Source organism: Mycteria americana, chromosome 5 (assembly GCF_035582795.1).
Source record: "Mycteria americana isolate JAX WOST 10 ecotype Jacksonville Zoo and Gardens chromosome 5, USCA_MyAme_1.0, whole genome shotgun sequence".
In the NCBI taxonomy this organism is placed as follows: Eukaryota; Metazoa; Chordata; class Aves; order Ciconiiformes; family Ciconiidae; genus Mycteria; species Mycteria americana.
Window position 1 is genome coordinate 46,458,315 of NC_134369.1, and position 25,618 is coordinate 46,483,932.

General features: G+C 39.3%; 1 protein-coding gene across 1 annotated transcript in view; it reads right to left on the minus strand.

Annotated features, from left to right (window-relative positions):
• SLC25A21 (solute carrier family 25 member 21) overlaps positions 1-25,618 on the minus strand; it is a 272,008-nt gene that overhangs the window by 245,467 nt on the left and 923 nt on the right. The gene's annotated exons all lie outside the window — the stretch shown is intronic.

The window sequence follows — 25,618 nt, forward strand, 5'->3', positions numbered from 1 at the left end:
CTGAGGAAACATTTAACACAAACCAAAACCTCCTTCCTTGCTAGTAGGCTCCATGGTCATGCTTAGTCTAACAAGCACACCACCTTTCTTGGCCCTTAAATCTTTCATGCAAAGGTGTTCAATACAGAAGGCTGAGAGCATGAGCTGTTCCCCACAAAAACTTAAAGTGGGCATCATACTACCCCAACACAGTGAATAATGCAAGTTTGAGTTTTCACAGGCAGAGAAGGAGCTGAACCCAAGTCTCTTGCATCACAGCTGAGTGATCTAACCCTGGAGAGCTAGGGAAAGCAGATGCAGGACAAAACTGTGGGGAACTATCTTTCTTCCCACAATGGTTTATACAAAGCCTGATCTTATGAAGCTTCTCTAAACACGTCTGCTGAATGGAGCCCTGCAGAGAAGATGAAGGATGCCTACCTACACTGTTAATCCTAATACAGCTTGGACCTGAGTAAATCTACAAACAGAACATTTATGCCTAGCAAATCAAATGATTGAAAACTGAGCTCTCAATTCAAGTGAAAACAGAAAGAACTTTTCAAAATCCAAAAATCAGGCACCTAGTCTTAAATTTAAATTACTTAAATTTAAATCCTAAAGGTCTGTAGCCCTTAGACTCCATTTGTTTCAAGAATGTTTACATCTAGTATTTCAGCCAAACAGTTCTGTTTTGTTTTTAAATGTATATACATCTGTCACATCCAGGCAGGTAAGTGTTAAAAGCAATGGGAAAACAATAGGAGGTTAAACTATGCAATGCAATAAGAATGTTTAGCGTGCCCTGACACTCCAGTTTCCCCCCCTCCCCCTTTCAGGCATCTAATTGTTTGCTTTTCCTCCTACATACAATAATGAAGTGACCTACAATCAAAGTGTGATGACAAATGGTCCCAGGGTTTGCATTCTTTGGAATATATTGGCATTTGTAAACCAAAAAAGAAAGATAGATGTAATCAACCACCCTCATTCAAGAGAATGATCTGGAAGAGTATGTTGGCAAAATCTTCAAACCACATTAAGCACTAATTTGAAAGTATGTTTGAAAGGAAGAAAGCAATGCATCTAATACCAGTTTATTTGTGTAACAACATCTAGAAACTGAACTTGCTAGACATATTTTGAAAGATGGAAACAATTAAAATACATTAGTGATCTAAACAGGCACGGTATTTTAAAAGAAAAGAACTTTAAACAATCAATGTTACACATATCCACATTTTGTTGACTAATCCTCACCTTCCCTTGATCTGCTAATATCCAGTACTTATATTACATGGAAACATTGCATCTGTGCTTACAGAAATTCACAAGAGCTAAGTCTGCATGAATATATCTGCCTATGGAAAGAGTGGTATATTCTCACAAGAAAAACCACATCAGCTGCAGGATGGCAATTGTTCTGCCTCCAACATTAAACACTTTGATCCTTCTATCCAAACAACAACTTACTGCTCCAAACACAGAATGGCCAGGCCGCGCCATATCATCAATGTAACCACTAAATAGCTCATTTCACTAGTAAATCAAAATGGACAAAGTACGCTGAGAGGACATGTTACTCATGTCTTCCTCTTCGTTAGCAATATCTTGACCAGAAGGGTCAAGGACTCAGTATGGGAGCAGGCTTAGCAAGGAGATGAAAAATGAAGTATTATTTAAAATAAAGTAGTTTTAAATATCTAAGTTCAAATAAGTCTTAAATTAGGGATTAACATAACCTGCACCATTTGCAGTCATGTTTGAAATGCAGTACTTCAGATTTCTGGACACTGACAACCCCTCCTTCAAAACAAGATCAAGTCATTCCAAAGCCCAAGCATGAACTGTTAAAAATAGACACATCTTTAGATACTCACTTGTGACCTGCTGCAGTCTTACCAAGCCATCAGTCACATACAAGCTTCAGAAAATGCTGGCACATGTCTTCATAACATGATACTTCCTCTGCTTTTTTTGCATGCTTTGATGAGCAGCAAAATAGTTAGCATTTATAAGCATCATCATTCGCATACAGTGAAACGAAAAGTTCATGCCCACAAACTACTGTTTCTAATCCTCTGAAAACAGACATCACTACAGTGCTTATGGTTGCTTTTAGTCTTGAGGATTTTATGTGCAGCAGAAACTTGGCTATAGAGAAGGATGATACAGAGTTGGAGATTTCCTGATTGATTTTTGATCTCTGTTTTACATGAGGCACGGTTCCAATCATTACATTCCAATCCTGCCAATCATGTTGTCTACCTAGACTTCAGTAAAGCTTTTGACATTGTTTCCCACAGCATTCTCCTGGGGAAACTGGCTGCTCATGGCTTGGATAGGCATACTCTTTGCTGGGTAAAAAACTGGCTGGATGGCCAGGCCCAAAGAGTGGTGGTGAATGGAGTTAAATCCAGTTGGCAGCTGGTCACAAGTGGTGTTCCCCAGGGCTCAGTGTTGGGGCCAGTCCTGTTTAATATCTTTATCAATGATCTGGACGAGGGGATTGAGTGCGCCCTCAGCAGATTTGCAGATGACACCAAGTTGTGTGGGAGTGTTGATCTGCTTGAGGGTAGGAAGGCTCTGCAGAGGGATCTGGACAAGCTGGATCGATGGGCCGAGGCCAATTGTATGAGGTTCAACAAGGCCAAGTGCCAGGAACTGCACTTGGGTCCCAACAACCCCACGCAACACTACAGGCTTGGGGAAGAATGGCTGGAAAGCTGCCTGGCGGAAAGGACCTGGGGGTGTTGCTCTTAAAACTACCACTGTTGATTTGAGTTTCAAGAGGAATGAAGAATTAAAAATGCATACACCACTAATATACAGTACATATTCTTTCATACTATATATGCCTTCATATTTCCCAAAATATTTATATCTACTCATGATTTAATAGGTGCTCAAAGTTACACAGTTGTCACTGAATTCTAACAGCTGTGTGAGTCACTAGGACATAGTTATTAACAGATGCACATTCTTGTTCAGAGTTAGAAGAGAAGTGTACAGTGAAACCATCCAACTGTAAAAGTGTTATTGGAGAGGGGAGGAAAACAACTTAAGGACAGAAAACGAGAGGGTTAAAAGTAAAAGCATCTCAGAATAAAAAAAAAAAAGATATGTCATCTGCGAGGCTGTGTGAGTAAAAGATGCAAGAAATATTTGCTTATATAGTTAACATCATAATATGAAACCAAGAAAGCCAAGACACAAGTAGTCAGTGGAGCTTAAATCTTCAAACTCCAGTGTACAAGTAGATGCTGTGCAAGTTGATGGTATCTGAGTGGGCACTGCGTCCACAGGTGCAGGACCACCAAGGTCAGCATCTGGCTGCTTTCCAAACACAAGGCCAAAGTTCCAGGTGTTCAGAGGCACTGCTCCAGCTCCACCAAGAACACATTCACACTATAGGTCTTCCAAACACAGAATTGGGGTTTTACTGAAGCCAGGGAATTTGTGCCCAGACATTAGTGACAACGCTGAAAGTAACAGAGTTTCTATGAGTGTTTATAAAATTTTCAAAATTACTATGACAGCTTGTAACTTCCAGACTATGAATGGGTCAAAAGCCAATTTTCTTCCATTTTAATCTAGAACACAGGCAATATTCTATGTGAAAAAGTTATCCTTAATTTAAATATTTTTCAATCAAGTGTTATATAATAGAACTTTTCAGCTAATACCATACTTTCCTGCAACACCTACAGACTGATCTTTAACTACTTCCAGTAGCTTCTTAATTTCAGTATTTGTCATAAGACATACTTATCTTCCTATAGAAAAGATTGCACATAGCAAACTCCCCTGCATAGTCAGGCTTCTGTTTGCACACATGAACTCAGCAACAACACAGCAGCCTGAGTGTCCTAGTAAGCAATTTGCTTTTGTCTCCAAACAAGACAGCGGAGAAGCACAACACTGCCATCTCCACCTTAAATGCTGAAGTACAAGTATCACACACAAAAAGATTACAAAATAAAGCAAACAAGAACATAGGTAAAGGCTTCTAAAACTTTTATGAGCAAATTAAGAGAAATACTGTCAGGCAGAAAAATTAAGTTTAACCAACCAGCATCATGTACCAGAAAAACATCAAAATCAACACCCTCAGAGCCTAGAGGGGATAGGGCAAGCAAACTGAAAATGCAAATTCCCCTCACATTTCCAGCCTTGGCCCTTGACCTCAAGTGACCGGCATCAGAAAGGCAGAAGACATACTTGTAAGTGTTTCTATGCCTTGGTTTATCTGTCAGTGTTCCAGATTAACACAAACTGTGATGGTTTTTCTAGTGATGGGCTTACGTGCTGGGAAGCAGACAACCAGTGACTCAGCTGCCATAGCTGCAATTTGCTGTTTTTTCCAGACATATAGTCAAGTGGGTTACACACTGAGCAAAGGGCAATACAAAGCCTGAAATACATTTTGCAGACCCTAAACTCAATTTAGTATTAGTATACGTTCATTAGCGTACCAGTATTACAAAGAAGAGTTTATTAAGCTCTTTCTTAAAAAGCAGAGTGGAACCTTCCTTCCCTCTTAATCCTCACACAAAGCTGAGCAAAGTCCTTTTTCCTGGTGTAGATTATTTGAATACATATCTTCCATTAATGGTATTTGTTAAAGCTTCAGGTTACCAGAGAAGCAGGTCCTACAAAGGAAAATATGGAAGGTGACAAACAGCTTCATTAGCTACCACAATAGAGCAAGCAAATTAAATTTCTGATGTCTGTTCAGCTTTGGGTGAAGTTCAGAAGCGGAAGTGTTCTTGGCACTCACCACAGCCTGATAAAACAGGTAAGCAATCCAACAAGCCGGCTGCTACCAGAATCATTACCTACTTTTCCTCCACTGACTGGGAATTCCTGCCAGCTCCTCCAGTTCAGGCAAATAAACTGACAGAAAACTAACCCTACCAAAAGCAATTAGGTTTCTGTCACTTAAGCTCCTTGGATCAGTTCCCTAAGAGGTGAGCATCATTTCAAAGAGTTTGCTAACACAGTAAGAACAGGCATAGATAAACAACACCGCCTCACTTCTTCGTAGGTCAATGAGGAACACTGCAAGAGAAGAATATATCATCAACTTAAACGCACTCAGAATTTGTGCAGATTTTAACCCAGATAGTGACACAAAAGCCACCGAGATGAAAGCAACAAGTAAAATCAGAAAAGCATTCCTGTAGGTAGCCTTTGGCTAAAGAAACAGAGCTCGCACAAGCAACTTTATCCCAACCAATAACACAAGCTAATTGTAAAAGCAAATAACAAATATGAAAAAATATGAGCTATCAGGCTGACAGCACCCTTTCTGGTGTTTTAGTTTTGCAAAGTGTTGGTATACAGTAAGATAGCACACAGGACTAACCCAACCAAGGACCAGTTTGGACAGAAAACTTCAAGGAAACAAGGAAGTTCAACATACAGAAAGTTCATGCTTAGGAAATAGGGAACTTTCTTCAAGAGACAGCCTATAAAGCTTGTGAGTTTATTGCTTTAGGCATCAGAATGAACAGGAAGAACTGAGTGGATATATTTACTGGCTACAACAGGTGGGAAAAAGTTCAGGGCCTTTATTTATTTACCTAGTTTGTAGATATGAAAAAAGGAATATTTAAACTACATACAAGAGGAGAGACTTTGGAGGAGATTACTGATGGCAAATATTTTCCCCATCAGCAGGTTTGATACCAGAAGGGTTCTGGCAAGAATACAGAGGAAAACAAAGCACACAATTGTATAGAGTCAGTGCATCCTGCCACTTAGGTCCTGCTTGGCACAGAACACCAAGAGGTTTTTTAGAAAAATACCTTAATGAGCTGATGTTCTACATACAAAGCATGACCATCAGAGTTTTAGAAAAAGCTAGAGTTGCTGAGCTGAAGCAAAGCAACTGGAATTTCCATGGAATGGAAAACAGACCTGGAAGACATGTTAGCACCATCAGACCACTGCCAACCTACATCCTTCAACAAATGATGGAGAAACACAAACATGTGCTGGGCACTGAACAATGGAAGGAAACTTGTGCTCAATCCAGCCCCAGAAGATGGAGTTCAGCCTCCAACTCAAAGCCAACTGAAGATGACCAGTACGTATGGGATGCAAATCTCAGTAGAAAATGAGAAATTGAGTAAGTCCCAGCTATGACTGAAAGAATAACTGAGATGTCCATAGAAGCTTCTAAGGCAAATGCTGACAGTCCTCTCATGTCACAGTTTCAAAGTCTAAACTAGGAAGTCAAGATGAAACAGCAATACTGTTAGACAAATATAAGTAGGCTGAGATAGAAGACTGCTTAGGTTTTAGCTCACTTAGTACAATAAACTCAAGAGAGGTTTTTTTAATGTCTGTGGAGTCTGTAAAACCCCTGTTCCCCACTCAGCAAGACTACCATTTGCAGGCTGATTACAAATAAGAAACTATTTCCAGATATGCACCCTAGATCTTTCGGTAAGAGGCCAATGAAGCCAGGTCCAAAATACAACAGTGTCAATGTGACTTCACATACATAACTTGGGGTAAGGGAAGTCAAATACTAAGAATAATTTTGTTTAAGTTTGAGAATAAAAGTTCTAGAACAGGATAGCATAATATATTAAGAACACTGCAGCCATTAAAGGATTCATGGAAAAGAATGCCAGCGGTACATCAGAATAGCTCTCCTCCTTCCCTGCAAAGGTTTAAATTTTTGGATGGAGAGCAGTTTTATACAAGACTCCAGGTTTATCAGTTTTCCAAAAGATTTATGGTGCTCTTCTGTGCACCATACAGCTATTATCACTAAACACAATACACCTGATCCAAGAGTACCTGACAATAGGTTGCACATTTTAGAAGTACAAATTCAGAGCTGGCTAGATTTTTCAGCTATTAGCTCTACAGCCTGTTACAGAAATCTTTTTTTTTTCCACCACAGATATAAACAGAGAATGTAAACTATAACAGAAATATAATTAATTAGCTATCACAAAAGCCATTTCCTACAGGATTTTTTTTTTAAATGATAGCAAATTTTCCAACATTTCAGCCTAATGTCCAAATGCAGGTGAGGATATCAATTCTTAGAGAATTAGGATTTCATAGAGACATAACTTAATAGATTGTCTCAGATTTACAAGTAACTTTCGAAAAAATAGCATTTCTAATAGGGTTAGAATCAGTACCTTAGGTGAGATGGGATCTTTGGTGGTCATGTGGTCCAGCCCCTTCTCAAAGATGGACCAACTTCATTCAGACTAGTCAAGGCTCTGTCCAGTCCATTAATTACTCTTTCTGTATTTTATAACATTGTGCAGAAGACTGAAGCTTTCAACTTACATATGAATTATATATTGTTCATCCTTAATTGCTCTGATTAGCCTCCATTCTGCAACAGTTATCACAAAAGTAATTTTCTGTGATAAAGGTTAGATTTTGGAATTTAATATTTATCAGGTTATTTAAAAATACTCAATTAGCAAAGTAAAATCTTGAACTATCTTGGTATAAAGTGAATATTCTTTCAGTTTAAAACTTTTTTCCTATAAGCAGCATGTGACAATTATCTTTTAAAGTTTTTGCTTAAAATTAAGGCAAAATAATTTCCTCCAGTATGATTATAGCTATTTTTCTTCAGTATGGTTTTTAATCAATTGATGTATTTTAGTCAAGCAAAGCTTCCAAAGTCACTGGGATAGGAACTCTTTACCAGTCTATCCTACCAGGTAGGAGCTTACTTTACTAGTCCCCATTCTTTTCCTGTGGACTTCAGTGAGTTGTAATTAAAAATAAGGCCTGTTTTATTCAAATACTTGATATATGCTTTTAGGCACCCAGTTTTAGACACTCGAAATAGAAAAATAATTTTAAAGTTATTTGCCTACATACTTGAGGGACATCAGCCTAGGCACTGCAATGCTTACAAAGTTGCTGCCTGACTTCAACTGGACACTTCAGAGCACCCAAGCCTGCAGCCAGTGAAATAATTCAACAGGTCAGTTCCTGTATACATACAGGGAGTAGCCATCTAGAGCTTGTAATACGTTGACATGCTGGACACCACAGGATACCTGGTGCAGATGTAGTACAGTTCAGAAGAGATTCAGGGAAAGAGTAAACTTCCATTGATTTCAGTGGAATTGAGATACTGATTAGTCTCATGCTTCAGGCACCTCCAATTCCCCTAGAACTGTGGAATGACAGTTCACCTGAAAATATACGTGAAAAGGTAATGTGTTAGGGCCCAGAAAGCAAAACAGTTATGTCTAAGGTTGCCCTCAGCTAAAAAAAAATTAAATCCATTATTTCACTTTTCAGAAGACTTGACTGACCACCAGGGCCCACTGCATATACAGTTACTCTCTCCCATGTTTGATCTGTACCACGATGCAAAAAAAATGATTACAAGATTCAAAGACCTAGAAAGAGAGCAAGAATGAAACCAGTTTTGCAGCCTGGTGAAAAAACACTCTTGGAAAAGAGTATTTTCTTGGTTCCTTGGTTTCCTGGACTACAAGCTAAGCCAAGGAGTGTCCCAATTCTTTCACTGGTCTCATGAATCTCCTGGGTCTGTTATGAATTGTTTGATAAGCCAGAGGCACCCAGTTTTTGCTTATGCAGAATGCAGGCAGTCTAAATCTCGCCCATAGTCAAAACTATTTATACTACAAACCTGAATACTGAAAGGTTTACAAAACAATTAGCAAACATAAAATATGTTCAAGTTGTACAAACAGTTCAATCACCATACAAAATGTAATACAGTGATTTATTCCTCTGTCTGAATTTAATTTCCTAACCATAGAGTTTGTAGTCAAAATAAAGACAAAGCAAGCTATCCCTAATTCCAGTTGCAGTAGATAAGGTTCCAACCCTACTGATGTCCCACTGAAAAGGGGATTTATAGAACAGACTCTTAAGTTTTTCAAATCTTCCCAATTGCAATTAAGGTTCTAGGTGCAATTATAAAGACTAATTAAAATGTAGGAAACACCGATTAAGACTGAACATAAAAAAAGACAGTTTAAGACTGAGCTGGTAACAATTGTGATACAATCTCTACTTGACTGCAGTGGTTTTCCCTGAAGGATGCTACCCCCATTCAGTGCACAGAATGCATACAGCTCAGTCTGAGTAAGAGAGTAGCATTTAGTCTTTAGGGTCCCCTCTACTTCTTAAAAATAGTTGGAAAATGCACAGATAAGGAAAAAAAGGACTACAGACAAGGAGAAAAATTAAAAAAAAAAAAAAATCACAATTAATGCAGTTAAAACAATCTCTTCCTCCTCCCTCCCAGGATTATGTTCCTGCCTTTCTACTAGTTGTATAAAACACTCATAGTATTCCAGTAAACATGTCTACTTTACTTGCAGGTGTCTATCTTGAGGCACCAGAGAGGACTAATCACTCCTGCAAATCTCAGCACACCAACTGAAGTCTTCAGTGAAAATACTCAAGTAGCATAAGGAGATTCATGCATAATCAAGAAAAAAAATAGTCAAATGTTGTATATGAAAAGTGATAATATATCACATGAGAAGATAATGAGTATTTAAATAGAAAGCCATTATTTTTTCCATTCACTGAAGAAAGTATACATTGATATGGAGAAAAAGAAAAGGCTATCATATAATAAAAGGTAAGATCATACTACACAAGCATAAGAGTTGTTGCCCAAGTTACTTCAGCCCAATTCCACTCTAGGGCTGCAAGACTACGCAAATGAATAGTCCAATTAAGTGTTATGTGTCAACAGATCAATATTCTTGCAACACTCAAAGAACATTTCTGAATGTAGAAAAATCTGTGTGTAAACAATATCTCACCACAACACTGTAAAACTGCTTTATCAGCAAAATTTTTAGAAGATCATTCTACAGTGCCCTTTATCTTCATACCAACAATTTTGACAAGCGACATTTTTAGTGGTTTTGACCAGTGACATTTTTAGTGGATATTTAAGGGCTATCTGCTTCAATTTTGTGACCACTTTTTGCTTCTCAGAAGTCTTCAGAAGATAACTGTGTTTGTATAAACTTTAGTTTTTAAAATCAACTTATTTTTCCCTATTCATTCTCAAAAACTACTTTTGCTTAGATTATGTACAATTCCTTCTGTTTATTACTTAGCTGCCAGAAATATTTGAATTTCAGGTAAATACAAAGTTACAGAAAAAGTTATATCAAATGTTAAAGTTCAATACAGGGTAGATTATACATTTTACAGATTTTCCAGATCTATAAACATAGATTGAATTCCTGTGCATACAAATACAGAAAAGGAGTCCCATTTATATAGCACTTCAACAAGGAGTCAAATTTTCTTGTACTTCTTGTGTGAATTACCAGATGTCATCCTATTTTTATGCAAAACAGTGTTAATTTTCATTAATTTTTAGAAGAATCTTTTGCATTTATTTTCCAGAATCACAGAATCGTATAGGTTGGAAAAGACCTTTAAGATCATCGACTCCAACCATAAACCTAACACTACCAAGACCACCACTACACCATGTCCCTAAGCACCTCATCCAAACGTCTTTTAAATACTTCCAGGGATGGCAACTCAACCACTTCCCTGGGTAGTCTGTTCCAATGCTTGGCAACCCTTTCAGTGAAGAAAAATTTCCTAATATCCAGTCTAAACCTCCCCTGGCGCAACTTGAGGCCATTTCCTCTTGTCCTATCTCTTGTAACCTGGGAGAAGAGACCGACCCCCACCTCTCTACAACCTCCTTTCAGGTAGTTGTAGAGAGCCATAAGGTCTCCCCTCAGCCTCCTTTTCTCCAGGCTAAACCACCCCAGCTCCCTCAGCTGCTCCCCATAAGACTTCTGCTCCAGACCCTTCACCAGCTTTGTTGCCCTTCTCTGGACTCGCTCCAGCACCTCAACGTCTCTCTTGTAGCGAGGGGCCCAAAACTGAACACAGTAGTCGAGGTGTGGCCTCGCCAGTGCCGAGTACAGGGGCACAATCACTTCCCTAGTCCTGCTGGCCACGCTATTTCTCATACAAGCCAGGATGCCATTGGCTTTCCTGGCCACCTGGGCACACTGCCAGCTCATATTCAGCCAGCTGTCAACCAACACCCCCAGGTCCTTCTCTGCTGGGCAGCTTTCCAGCCACTCTTCCCCAAGCCTGTAGCGTTACATGGGGTTGTTGCGACCCAAGTGCAGGACCTTGCACTTGGCCTTGTTGAACCTCATACAATTGGCCCCAGCCCATCAATCCAGCCTGTCCAGTTCCCTCTGTAGAGCCTTCCTACCCTCAAGCAGATCAACACTCCCACACAACTTGGTGTCATCTGCAAACTTACTGAGGGTGCACTCGATCCCCTCATCCAGATCATTGATAGAGATATTAAACAGAACTGGCCCCAGCACAGAGCCCTGGGGAACACCGCTTGTGACCGGCCGCCAACTGGAGTAAACTCCATTCACCACCACTCTTTGGGCCCAGCCATCCAGCCAGTTCTTTACCCAGCGAAGAGTACACCCGTCCAAGCCATGAGCAGCCAGTTTCTCCAGGAGAATGCTGTGGGAGACCGTGTCAAAGGCTTTACTGAAGTCTAGATAGACAACATCCACAGCCTTTCCCTCATCCACTAGGCGGGTCACCTTGTCATAGAAGGAGATCAGGTTGGTCAAGCAGGATCTGCCTTTCCTGAACCCATGCTGGCTGGGCTTGATCCCTTGGTTATTCTCTACATGCCGTGTGATGGCACTCAGGATGATCTGCTCCATCAGCTTCCTCGGCACCGAAGTCAGGCTGACAGGCCTGTAGTTCCCTGGGTCCTCCTTCTGGCCCTTCTTGTAGATGGGCGTCACATTTGCTAATCTCCAGTCAGCAGGGACCTCCCCAGTTAGCCAGGACTGCTGGTAAATGATGGAAAGGGGCTTGGTGAGCACTTCTGCCAGTTCCTTCAGTACTCTCGGGTAGATCTCATCAGGCCCCATAGACTTGTGAGTGTCTAAGTGGTGTAGCAGGTCACTAACCATTTCCCCCTGGATTATGGGGGCTCCATTCTGGTCCCCATCCCTATCTTCCAACTCAGGGGGCTGGGTACCCAGAGAACAATTGGCCCTACTATTAAAGACTGAGGCAAAGAAGGCATTAAGTACCTCATCCTTTTCCTCATCCTTGGTCACTGTGTTCCCTCCCCCGTCTAACAGAGGCTGGAGATTCTCCTTAGCTCTCCTTTTGCTGCTAATGTATTTGAAGAAGTGTTTTTTGTTGTCTTTTACAGCAGCAGCCAGATTGAGCTCTAGCTCAGCTTTGGCCCTTCTAATTTTCTCCCTGCACAACCTCACGACACCTTTGTAGTCTTCCTGAGTTGCCTGCCCCTTCTTCCAGAGGTCATAGACTCTCCTCTTTTTCCTGAGTTCTAGCCAGAGCTCTCTATTCAGCCAGGCCGGTCTTCTTCCCCACCAGCTAGTCTTTCGGCACCTGGGGACAGCCTGCTCCTGCACCTTTTGGACTTCCTCCTTAAAGAATGTCCAGCCTTGCTGGACTCCTTTGCCCATTAGGGCTGCCTCCCAGGGGACTCTATCAACCAGTCTCCTAAACAGGCCAAAGTCTGCCCTCCGGAAGTCCAAGGCGGCAGTTCTGCTGACCCCCCTGGTCACTTCTCTGAGTATCAAAACCTCTATCATTTCGTGATCACTCTGCCCAAGATGGCCTCCAACCATCACATGGCTCACAAGTCCTTCTCTGTTTGTGAACAAGAGGTCCAGCAGGGCACCTTCCCTCGTTGGCTCCCTCACCAGCTGTGTCAGGAAGTTATCTGCCACACACTCCAGGAACCTCCTAGACTGGTTCCTCTATGCTGTATTGTATTTCCAGCAGACATCCGGTAGGTTGAAGTCCCCCACAAGAACAAGAGTTATAAGCTAAATCGAAACCACAATAAGTTATAAGCTAAAACCAAATCTTGATTCAGAAAGAAAAACTTAAACAAAATAATTTCTGCTTACAGTAAATGGTATCACGTAGGTACCACACATTCATTCACTAGGTTTTGATTAGATCCATGCTGTGGAAAACAGTTATTGCCCATGCCTGATATACATTTGTCTGTCAACATTCACCTAATAGCAACAAACCGTAGAAGAACAAGACACAATGAAAGCTCCTTTTTCAGGAACAGGATGAGATCTCCTCCTTTCACTCCCTTTGTGAGGTAGAGATATGACTTTTATGCCAGTGTTGACCCAGTATCAACTCTTACATGAAAGAAGAGGCTCCAAATACTGCAAAGCAATCTAAGTTTTTTCCAGGAGAAGTCTACTCCAGTTCTAACCCAGCAGACCTCAATGAGATTACTGAAAAATGCTGCATCTGCTGCCTAAACTTCACAAGGTCTGCTCAGCACAAAACACATTTCCAGCTCTGCTGGCTACATCAACCTTCCTAATCACAAATGACAGAAAACAATAAAAAACGCTGTCCCACAGAAATGTTCACATGAGATCTGAGCAAAGGGTATTTTGCAGTCCAAGTGCCAAGCATCCGATTAATGTTTTAGTGCAACCTTTGCATCAGCCTACAAAGAAAAGTATTCTGCCAGTAAAGTAGTAATTGGGGAAAAAAAAGATATTTAGCAGTGACAAGAATAGCTATGTGTCTATTAGTACAATACTTCAGTTACAATTACAAATGGCAGAATTCCAGCAACTCAATAACTTACCTAACTAAACACATTAAAAGCCAGTGTTGCCTATATAAACTTCAAAAGACTGAAGAGACTTATTTTATCTGTCAATCAATACATTTTCAACAGGTCAATTTTGATAATTATGACTTGATGAAATATTGAAGACTTTTTCCAAAATGTTGTTCACTGTCACATATGAAGCCATCATAGCCATCCACACTAGGACATTAACTGCATCTTGAGAGGAACTATCACTTGTTCAAAACCAGAAAGTAGTAAAAATACTAGCTACTGTTATGTCCTATTATGCAGCCTTCAACCGATACTACATTTAAGTTCTACCATAGTCTTTAACAAGTTTTGGGGGAAGGTATAAATGACATGGTAAATTTGCTTTTGAATTCAAGGAACTTTAAAAGAAGTCTGTTTCTCATTTAGCTCTCCAATGAGAAACAATATTTTCATTTGTAAACTTACTGTTTCATAATCGGACATTTTGTGCTTTTGAGGGTCCCCTGAAATAAAATCTACTGAACTCTAATAACTTATTTTAAAAATAAAGCAGTACCTTTTCAACATAAATCTTTCAATACTTTCTGCACCCCTCCACAATCTAACATATAAGGAAAGATTTTAAGGAAAATTTAATCTAGTGCCCAACTGTAACTTTACTTTCAACATGAGGTCATCTAAACATCTGTCTCCAATATATCCCTTGGGATTTAAATCAAAAGTCTGCTAAACATGTACAATCATTTTGAAAATAAATAACAGAACAAATTTAGTCTTGATTATGATTATCATGCTTTTTAAAAGGAAACATTTATTCTAATAAGAAAAGTCTGAACTAATTTAAACTTTATGGACATTAACTTAGAAGAGTTTCATACTCTAAATAAGACTTTTCTTTCCATTTAGTCTAGTCTCTAACAATACTCATTGTTTTATATTTGCAGAAAGCCCATATGCTTTCTTCCTCCCTTTTAGAAATGTCTAATCAATAAAGCTGTATTTCTTATCATATTAAGAAGTATAAGTTGCAGAAAGGAGAAAAGCTTGCTGACAAATCAGCAGAAGAGATTGATTTGTTTCCTTTTGTTATCCTTTTCCTAGGATAGCCATCATCATACTTCACACTAAGGAAGAATATGCCAGACAAAGCATATTGCATCTTGATACTTATTTTCTTCACTGCTTAGAAAAAACACAGTGGTAGCTGTTTTTAGCAAGGACTGTCTCATTACCCAGGCAGCATTACAGTTTTGCTATGTAAAATTTTTACTAACAGGTCTAATAAATTGCAGCCATGTGCCCCCTGTTTATTCAACAGCCCCAATCCCATTCAGAATCCTAATCCCATTTAGGAGAAGAGAATGAAGCTCTCATCCATACAACACAATACTTTCTTAGAAGTCCCACTGCTTTGGCTCTGTAACCACAGACTTGAAGATGAGCAAAGAGCAGGACTCTGAGGACTCTCAAAGCTCTCAGGTCCTTCCAGAAGTCTTTTCTTCTCAGAATACTGCCAATACTGCCATTTACATAAGCACACAGAACAGTTCCACATAAGCACATAAGCATAACAGATGAGGAACTGTTCCAAGGGTGAACTAGTACAGCAATCTAGAGACAACAGAGGCTACCACGGATATGATCACAGAAGCAACTAAAACGGGTGCTGCACACAATGTTTAGAACGTGCAGCGTGAACAAGGCAAACACTCTTGTTCACACTATTATGCAATCCTGACAAAACTAGGGTGTATATACTCTTACAAGATCATGCCAATGCTTGTCAGCATCTATAATAAGGCAGTGTTTGGAAAACAAATTCTTCTAACAACCTATAAGCAGCCTGATGCTTTGTTTTCTACTTGTTGCCACAAGGTTATGTTAAGCACATGTGTATACACCATCATGTGCAAGGCAGCATTGCAAACCTGCCTGTAGAGAAGATATATATAACCAACCTAAAAAAGGCTAGTGTATCATCACCAACCTCAGGCATTCACAACCTCATGGCTCAGATCCCAAATTCATCTAAAAATCATGAGAACCATCTTTAAAGTTTGTTTGGGTTTTAAGTTCTTAAAGCCTCTACAATTCATCATTACAAGTTTTAATGCCACCACACTGAGGATAAGGTGGGGGTTTTTTTAAATTCAAGTTTTAATCAAACTTTCAAGTTTTGAAACTACATCACACAGCTCCACAATCTGGAAGAGACATCAGATATCACAAAACCCATAATAAAGAGTTAAATTTGGTTTCTGTGTCTATGATTATGGCAGTTAGAACCATCATTTGGGGTTTTTTGTTTGGTTTTTTTTTTTTGGTTGGTTGGTTTTTTGGTTTTGGTTTTTTTGGGTTTTTGTTGTTGTGGGTTTTGGGTTTTTTTATTTATTTATTTTATTTTTTTTAACCATGCCCTTCATGTTTTACCAAGTTCAGCATACTATCTGGAATCAGCTGAAAAAACAAAGTTGAGCAATATTTACATTCAAAATATATACTAATTTTGAAAATCAAGCCTTTAACTAAATATTAAGAAATAAGTGTTGGTAATAGAAAAATAAGTAAAACTTAACTCTGTTGCAAAAACACTCAGAATTAGCGCTAAGAGGAAGTAAAATAAATAGTGTAAAGACTTTTCTCAAACTGACAGTACTACTAAGACTCTCCTTTTGCTTTTGGGAGTGTTGCTGTTTGGGGACACCAGCCGCACATCAACACACTTCAGTATAATAAAAACAGCAAAAAGCCTAGGAAACTAGGATAACACCCTGAACTGGGAAATGATCCATTGACTAAAGGCTGAAAGATTACCCATAAACTATATTTCCTCCTGAAAATTGGCAGATTGAAAAGGATCCAGAGGAAAAACAAAAGCAGCTGTTAACAGTGTAGTTCAATCACAGAAACGCAGATCTAAAGGCCAATTACTCCTGTGTTTCCTTCCCTGCTGTATGGGTGGGACTTCTCAACAACATTCAGACTTTCTCAGATATAACCATACTTTCTCATCAGAAAGTCACCACTATAGACGATTGAAGCCTTAGATGTTTCAGATGTTGCTGAAGTTATATCTAGTTGTAATAAGCCCCCAGGACAAGACATGCAGGAAAAACAGCAGGTGCTTACCCTGCAACTATTCAACTTTCAACACAACCAAAGCAGTTGACCTGTACTACAGACTTTCAGTACAGAACCTACTATTTTATGACTGATATTTAACACTTCCTTGCACAAATGATAATTAGGCATCAGCAAGTGAGAGCTTCTGATTATAAAAAACAGTATTGATTTATTTTAGCTGTCAACAGGACCAGCGATGGTTTCCACAGGCAGCAAATGCCAATTCATCTCCTCAGAGGGGAAAAAAAAAAAAAAGTTAATTACATATTTTCAACTCCAGTTGAAGCAGAACAAATTTAAGGCCTTTATGATCAAGATACAGATATCTGAAAATACTTAGAGGCATCCCTATAATGGAACTACTGTCAGTTCTCTCCATTCTTTGCAATATTGATTTTCAAGACTTCCAGGTTCTAGGAGTCACATCACTATCTGAAAACAGGGGTTTTTTTCAGGGTTTTTTTTTCCTACTTGTCTTTAGCTCTTTTAGTACTTTTAATTCATACCAACCCTAATCATAATATTTAGGCCAGTCTGAGGAGTTTAGGTTAATATACCCAATTTTTCAGAGAGAATTTCAACAGAGTCAATATTGTAACAGGTGAATTCTTCCAGTTGCAGTGGTATGATTCTGAGTGTCTCACATCCTGCTAGCTTGAAACAGAAAAGTAACAAGCATACTTGTAAACATTTTCTTAGAAGAAGGACATCCAAGGTAATGTCACAGAAAGTGAGCTACAGTTAAGGGAAATTTTGTAATATCATCACTTAACAGGCAAAAATCCCAGATTTTTGCCAGATAACCAGAATTAGTTTTCATTTTCCTTTCTAGAACACTGCCACAGAAACACATATATTGCTATCAAAAGGCATGCTTTGTTTCTATACATTAGAATTTTATTCTTATTACATAATTAGCCTTTGTGTTATGACAATTTAGTATGGGTTTGAACATGAATATCAGTCACTAAGCACAACTGATGAAACAAACACAGTAATGAAAAATTGTTCTTTACCCCAATATAATCTTTGCTCACAAAAGTTGTACCAACTTCTCAGAACTGCCTCTGCAGACAAAATATTTTTTGCCTATAAACTTCACAACAGGCATGCTCCAGTACCAATTATTTTGACTACCTATTTGCTTTTACATGTATAATACATACTGTTCTATAATATTCTTTAACCTGGAAATCTGACAACAAAATATTTAGCGTTTGTTCTGAAGAAGTACGTATCTTTAAGCTTTTATGCTTTCCTGTAGGTCTCATTCCTGCCAATACTTGAAAGAGGTTAACATGGGCTTACAGCAGCCTGTAACACAGCAGTCTTCACTTTGTTTATAGATGGGCATTGAGAGTTTGAAGAGATTTTTGCAATATTATGTAAAATCTATGGTAAAATTAAAATAACCAAGACGTAAATTCCTTACTCTGTGGAAATCAGTAGCTATTTGCACATTGATTCCACTGGGCCAGAAGTTTATCCCAAGTTTTCTGATTTATATGTGGTATCTTACCCTTAGCACCATCTTTTGACCTTTACCAGTGATATATCACCGTTTACAATTTTTGCAGTTGATTCAAGGAAAGTCAAATTCAGTGCCATTGGTTTTGCAGTACACATATGAAATCAGCATTTATTGATCATTATTTGTTTTATATCTTTAAGCTTTGCTTTCACATATCATCATCAGAAATGACATATGCTAATCTTCTCGCCTGCAACAGCTTCAACATACATTTTTATTAATCGTCCACCCATAAGGAATACCACATTTAGCATCTTATTGCAGTATTACACTGCCATCTTGTGGGTAGTAGAGTAAATTAGTATAAATAACCATCACTCCGTTTTTGAGGTTTGGCTTGGTCGTTTTGTCAGGGGTTTTTTTGTTTTGTTTGTCTTGCAGTTTGTTATAAGCAATTTCTGAGTCCACAGACAAAAAAATTCTTCTTTTCAAGGTCCCAGTTCCTACAGAAAGTGCTAAGCATTTAACACGTGTCATGACATGTTAAAAAGTTATGAAAAGTCTTAGTTTGTTAGTTTTTGTCACTGTTATATAAACATGTAAGAATTACTTCTTCATATCTTAACCCCCATATAAAAGCTATTACATTTAAAAACCACATAGCTAGAAATACATTTAAGAGTTCCAAATGGGTGTTCATAACTTGTTAGTACACTGCCAATGACCTGATGGAACAACATCAGATCACCCTAAATATTACATACAGAGGTTTTCAATTGTTCCATTTAAACTACAAGTATATTGCAAGGATATTGCTTCTTCAAATTACTTACCTGTCTGAAAGTCTATAGGAACTTTGCTAGCTGCCAGCTTTGCATATTCAGCTCAGCATATGAAAGCCTGTGAGGATTTCATTAGTTTCCACTAAAATTAAACAAGGTTTTCTGAAGCAACCCCACAACAGTTAATTAAGGAAGATGGATACAAAGCCAATAGTCCAATCTGTCTTTCATATTCAGGGGTGAATTTTTAGTATTATCACCTGGTAGAAAAGAAGAGGCTCAGAGGCTGAAAAATGTTACTTACAGAATTAAAGTTTGAAATGCTGTAGTAGGTGGGGAGATACTCTTAAAAATTTTCACTGGGGAATGTTCACAAGGTAACTGCAACTGGTTCATTACATGGCATTCTGCATACTCTCAACTAGCTGGTCGCTGCACTGGTCTGCAGCATAGAGGTACATTCTCATGGGATAACAACCAGGTAAAATGATATTTTTCAAGTGCCCAGGAGACCAAAGTCCACAATTCAACCATACTGACTTCAAAACTAGCATCAGTTTCTGTGACCTTCCCCAGTGGCTGTTCCTTATTCCCACAGACCCACTGAAGTCACAAACTGTCCTGAATAGTGTATTCCCTCTCTGAACTGTATAATGGTGAAAGCAATGGGGGTTGCATAGACTTTGCAAAGGTATTTCTCATTTTCTTTTTGGCATGTTTTGTAAAATACAGCATGGGGGCATGCTTGAGCAGAAACAGATAGAAATCCTTCCAAGTCTTAACTTCCCAACTGTTCTTAATGTCCTCCAGATTCCTAGGAACATACTTGAGGATGTTCAGGATATCTGATCTCAGCTTACAAACACTTAACCTTCTCTTAGCCTTCTCTTCACCTGAAGCTCTTGTCATCATATTGCCACCAAGCAACTCCCCTCCGAAGCTGTAAGTCCAACACCAGGTAGCATGCTATCAATTTCTCAGTCTAGCAGAGAAAACTGACTTCATTGCTAGGAGCAAGTGCATTCCCTTGGAGTACTTTAACTTATCGGATGTTTCCTTGAAACTAATACTATTTGACTGCTTCCCACCCTTAGCTTTTTAATATAAACAGTCTTTGTTAACATCCAAAATGCCAAATACAGGCAGTGAAAGACAATGAGCATGTACTGTGGTCTTAGATAATATTTCAGCCTTAAGAGACTTCAGAAAGAGGAAGGTTTAAGTCCTTTAAAATATTATGGTTTCAAGTCAATATAGTTATAAGGTTTAGCTAAGTACTTAGCTAGTTGAAATTTCCTCTGAGCATTAAGTGATTATTTTAGTAACATGTGAATGCCAATTCCATGGCTTAAAAGCAAGAAAGAAGCAGCTAAGAAAACATAGAACACCAATCCTAACTTTAATTCCCAGAAAAATGTCAGCAAAATAATCCAAACAAATTAGTTAAACACCTAGGAGGGAAAAAGAAAAGGGGAGAATTAGCCAATTTTCCTGCTGTTTAAAGTGCTTCCTGTACATCTATCACACTCCCTCTCCCATTCATACACACCAAATAAATAACTTGTTTCACCGAGTATGCTGGCTAGCATACCTTGTAACAATGTTTGTCTGCCTAATCCCTCTAGTGATAGGAAGACCAAACACTGTTTTTAATACTAAATTTGCATCCGACAGTCTTACTGTGACGATTGGCTTTCCTGCTTATAGATCTGGTTCAAAGGAGTTGCTGCTATCCAGGGTAATCAACTTTGTCTATTCCTGAAATAAAACACCTCAAAAGAAAAGGTTTGGACTTTCAAAGGAGCTTAAGAGAATTAGACTCTGAAATCCTCTTACATTTGAATGAAGTTGGAAAGCTAACTCTTTCAAAAAAAAAAAAAAAGAAGCCAAGAGGTCCAGACAGAAACCCTGCTGTTTCAGGAAAATATGAAGAATGGGGAAAAGAGACCAGCTCCAGTTATTCTTACAAAGTAATTATTTTTTTATAAAAAGATCATTTTATTCTGACTTTCCCATATTCATTTTGCAATAACAGAAAGCCAATAGTTCATGTTCATTTATTAAATGAAATTAGGAAAAGAAACACACTGAATTACAGCAGAAAAGTACTTAAAGATAAGTTCAATATTACAGATTTGAAAAACATGTCATCTTTGTATTTATCACCTACTATATATATTAATAAATTCTTCAAAATTTTAACTTCAAAATTAAAAATGTTTATATGTTATTTATTTGCAAGTGTGCGGAAGCAAGAGAGGTGAACATACAAACTAAATATAAATGAAATTATATTTATGTTACCTGTGGTTTTAGCTAATTGTCTCCATCTGCAGCCTTCTGTTATTAAAAAACAAAACCACACCTATACCAACTAGCAGCATCCTAAAACCTTCAGGGTAACTATATTCAGCCACGGGTCATCTGTGCAATTGTTTATGATGACATTTGCACTTCATCATTCAAACTGACTCAAGACTCTGTTACAAGCATGTCTTGGCAAATCGATCTGGGTATCACACAACATGCTTTGCAGTATTCAATTCCTCTCTGAGGAAAGAAATCTCCATTGACTTTTATGCAACACTATTTATTGTTTTAATTTCTGCCTTTTCCATACAGGCAGACAAAGCAAGGATTTTTTGATGCTTGTGAATTAGAGAAACAATTCTTCCTGTGATTTGAACCCTGCATTGACCGGACTTCTCAAATGGCCTTTTGAAGAATTGCTATAAATCTAAGGAAATCAATTAGAGATTCCCAAGTTGTTCTTCTCACAGTGATTCTTACAGTTTAGAGAGTTTATTTTCTGTTTAATTTTTTTCCCTATAAATTCCACACATGCCTTAGTTTACTAATTAACCACTAGAAAAAAGGAGTTTGCCTACAGTTCACTGTACTAGAAGGGACAAAACTTACTAACAAAGTGTCCCAATTACATTTCAATCAAAGTCCTGTTCCTCACTACCATCATACACCCAGGCAAGCAAACAAAACCAAGTATTTTCAGTTACGCTATTAACCTCCATTCAGGAATCTGAAAGATGGTAGCAAACTGAATGCCAGCAGAAAGGACATAAGCCAAGACCGAGTAAGACTTTGTTCATATTTAAGATTGAGTTCACTGTCAGGAAGCATAGCTTTCACTTTAATATGAAGTCAAATAATGAGCCATGCGGAAGCAGATGCATCCCTTGCCACAGACGTGAAGTACGCATGAGATCCTGTCATGCTTGAGTTTTACAGTTCAATTACAGCAGAGAGCCATTCAAGTTTATCTTTAACTTAGAAATGCCTCGGACAGCCAATGGTATGTTTAAATCTTTGCCTTTACAACACTGAGTACTTTCATTTCTCCTTCCTTCAGCATGCCAGTATCTTCCATTTTATCAGTCCTGTAGACTAGGGGTCATGCTTGATTTCTTTCTTTTCCCTTCCCCTGTCTTTATTAAGCCCGTGAACAAGTCCTGTCATCTTCCATAAAGCTTCAAAAATCCCTTTCTTCCTGTTCTGACAGCTTAGGCTTATCTCTAATCATTTTCCACTCGACCTAGCAGAATCACTTCTTATCAGATCCTTTTGCATCAGACATGCAGATGCTAAATAACCTCTCATTTTACTTATGCAGACAATATTTCTGACCCTTCATTTACACTTATTCTGCTGTGCAGTTCATTCCCCAACTCCCTCCCTACTTTCCTATTGTTGTTTTGACAAAGACAAACTTACAAACAGCTTCATACATTCCTTGTGCTTAACTGTATGAGTTAAGATGATCAGAACTTAAAAATCTAAACATTAGTTCACCACAATGATTCCCCCCCCCCCCCCCCCGTTTCCTTCTAAATGCCAGGCTGTGGTAGAGATGGCAAAGACATGCTAGGATATCTGTGACATTCACATGAGGCCAGTAAATATGACAAAGCATCTTCAAGAGCCCTATGTCCTTCTGTAGAGGCAGCCAAAAGCAATATAGGGTGTCTAAAGTGATACTGGGAAACTAAGGTCAGGCAACCAAATCCCTCACTAGGATGAAATACTAAGTACACTCTCAACTCACGCCCTCCATCCTTTCCTTCCTGCTTCCACCTTTTCTGTGTTGGATCCACACTTGCCTGAGAAATTTAACCTTTAGACTGAGACCTCAAAGCTACAGCCTTCCTCTTCTATCTTCTCTGTAAATCACCAAGAAAAATACCATTGAGTTTTAAGCATCTGTCAAGCAAGTTTTCAAGTTTGAGCCATTTCCCTCCAATACCTTAGAACTCTCACTTTGAGCCATATGCTTACCAGTCCCTCTGGTACAGTTTTAGTGTTGGTCAGACCTAGAGAACAGTCCTTACTGGTTTACTTCAAAACTAATGAGCAGAAATTTCTGTACAGATTTAAGGCTAGTGATGGAGCTAAGGAACCTGCCTGCCTGACAGGAGACTAAGCAAAAGGATGCAAGCATCTGTGCTTGTTTTGGCTGGGACAGAGTTAATTTTCTTCACAGTAGCTAGTATGAGGCTATGTTTTGAATTTGTGCTGAAAACAGCGTTGATAGCACAGGGATGTTTTCATTACTGCTGAGCAGTGCTTACACACAGTCAAGGCCTTTTCTGCTAATCACCCCACCCCACCAGCGAGCAGACTGGGGGTGCACAAGGAGTTGGGAGGGGACACAGCTGGGACAGCTGACCCCAGCTGACCACAGGGATATTCCACACCATGTGACGTCATGCTCAGCATATAAAGCTGGGGGAAGAAGGAGGAAGGGGGGGGACATTTGGAGTGATGGCGTTTGTCTTCCCAAGTAACCGTTACGGGTGATGGAGCCCTGCTTTCCTGGAGATGGCTGAACACCTGCCTGCCGATGGGAAGTAGTAAATGAATTCCTTGTTTAGCTTTGCTTGCGTGCGTGGCTTTTGCTTTATCTATTAAACTGTCTTTATCTCAACTCACAAGTTTTCTTACTTTTACTCTTCTGATTCTCTTCCCCATCCCGCTTCGGGGGAGTGAGTGAGTGGCTGTGTGGTGCTTAGTTGCCGGCTGGGTTTAAACCACGACAGCATCTTTTAACAGTATGCTTCTAGACTATATTCAACAGGCTTCCCATATTATACCTTAAAAAAGTGTTAGGTGCAGATCAGTTGTCTCCTTGAATTGAGAATTTGCTCACCTTAATATTTATGCCTACCAATTCAGCAAATAGTTTTCATGCTGTCTTTTCCCTACACCACCCTCAAAGACACTTGTTTTCCAATTCTAGTCCTTCTGTAAAACTCTGACTTTATCTAAATGACAGTTTTCTTTCCAGTGTGTTAGCCAAACTGTCTGTACTTCCATGAACAAAGAGAGCCTGTAAAGAAAACAGGCTACTGCCAGAGGATGAGAAGATACTGAGTTACATTAATCTGAATCACTAAGGCACAGGCCCACTGCTATAGGCAGATAAATCTGTCATCTTGCAAAACATCTGCTGGCAAAACACCTCAGTATCCCTTCAGGTATGAAGGGCCTTCAACAGATTAAACCTTTCCTTTCTCTCCTAAAGGAAGAGGGGGATGGTACCACACAGAATCTAAAAGAGCTTTAGGATTTCCAAGGCTGCAGAAGAGCTACATAAACACAGTCATACAATACACTGGAAGGGCCAGGACAGCAGACCTCTCCGCTTCTGCTGTGCCATCTCTCTGTGTCAAAGCAGAAGGCTGAAAACAAAGGACGTGCAGAGTCACAAGCATGAAAAGGAAGTGCTCAAATGTCTGTTGGTGGCAGGAATGCAAAAAAGTGGATTTAGGGGCAGCAGGGTAATTAGAGTGAACGGAGCACCAGCTCACATGCAGCGCCACAGCCACACAGTACTCACCCACAGAAGAATTTTGCTTGTGCCAAAGCATTACGTAAGACACAGCAGTATTACCATGTAGCTTTCCCCTTTCAATTAAAACATAATGTGGCAAACAGCATTTTAACCCCAAAAGAGACACTAAAGAACACTTAAAAACACACTACATAGTTAAAGTCCTAACAGGATTTACACATACACACTGAAAAAGCACGATATTGTGTAAATAGTCCTTACACTACAGGCTGACAAATATTTCAGATTGATTCTGATTTAGGGAAAACAAACTGAAGAAATTCACTAGCAATGCTTTCATTGCTAAGCAGATGTATACAGTTTTGACATTTGTAGTTTGCAGTACAAATAATGTGATGAATTAGTAACCTCGACGTTCCTAACAGTATTGAAAAACACAGAAATACATTTCCACTGTAGTCCTGCATCGGTTTCTCTGTAAGCCAGCGACGGAGAGTGCCACAGGGAATGCGTTTGAGAAGGGGGACAACATTTTCTGTCCCGCATCAACGCGCCGCTAGCGGATTACGCGGGCTCGCAGTAAGCACATTTGTGAAAGTTACTGACTCAGCCCACCTCAACCAAGGAAAGACCAACTGCCATCCACAGAGGAGCTCAGGAGGGAACAGCGATGGCTGTTACCGTTGAAGGGGGCCCGCCTGCCACCCTTATCATCCGCGGGGCTGTAGGGTGTGCTTAACAGAGATACCCCGCAAACCCGGGGAAGTGCCCCCGCAGACCCCCGGGGGGCCCAGCACCGTTACACAAGTTACTGC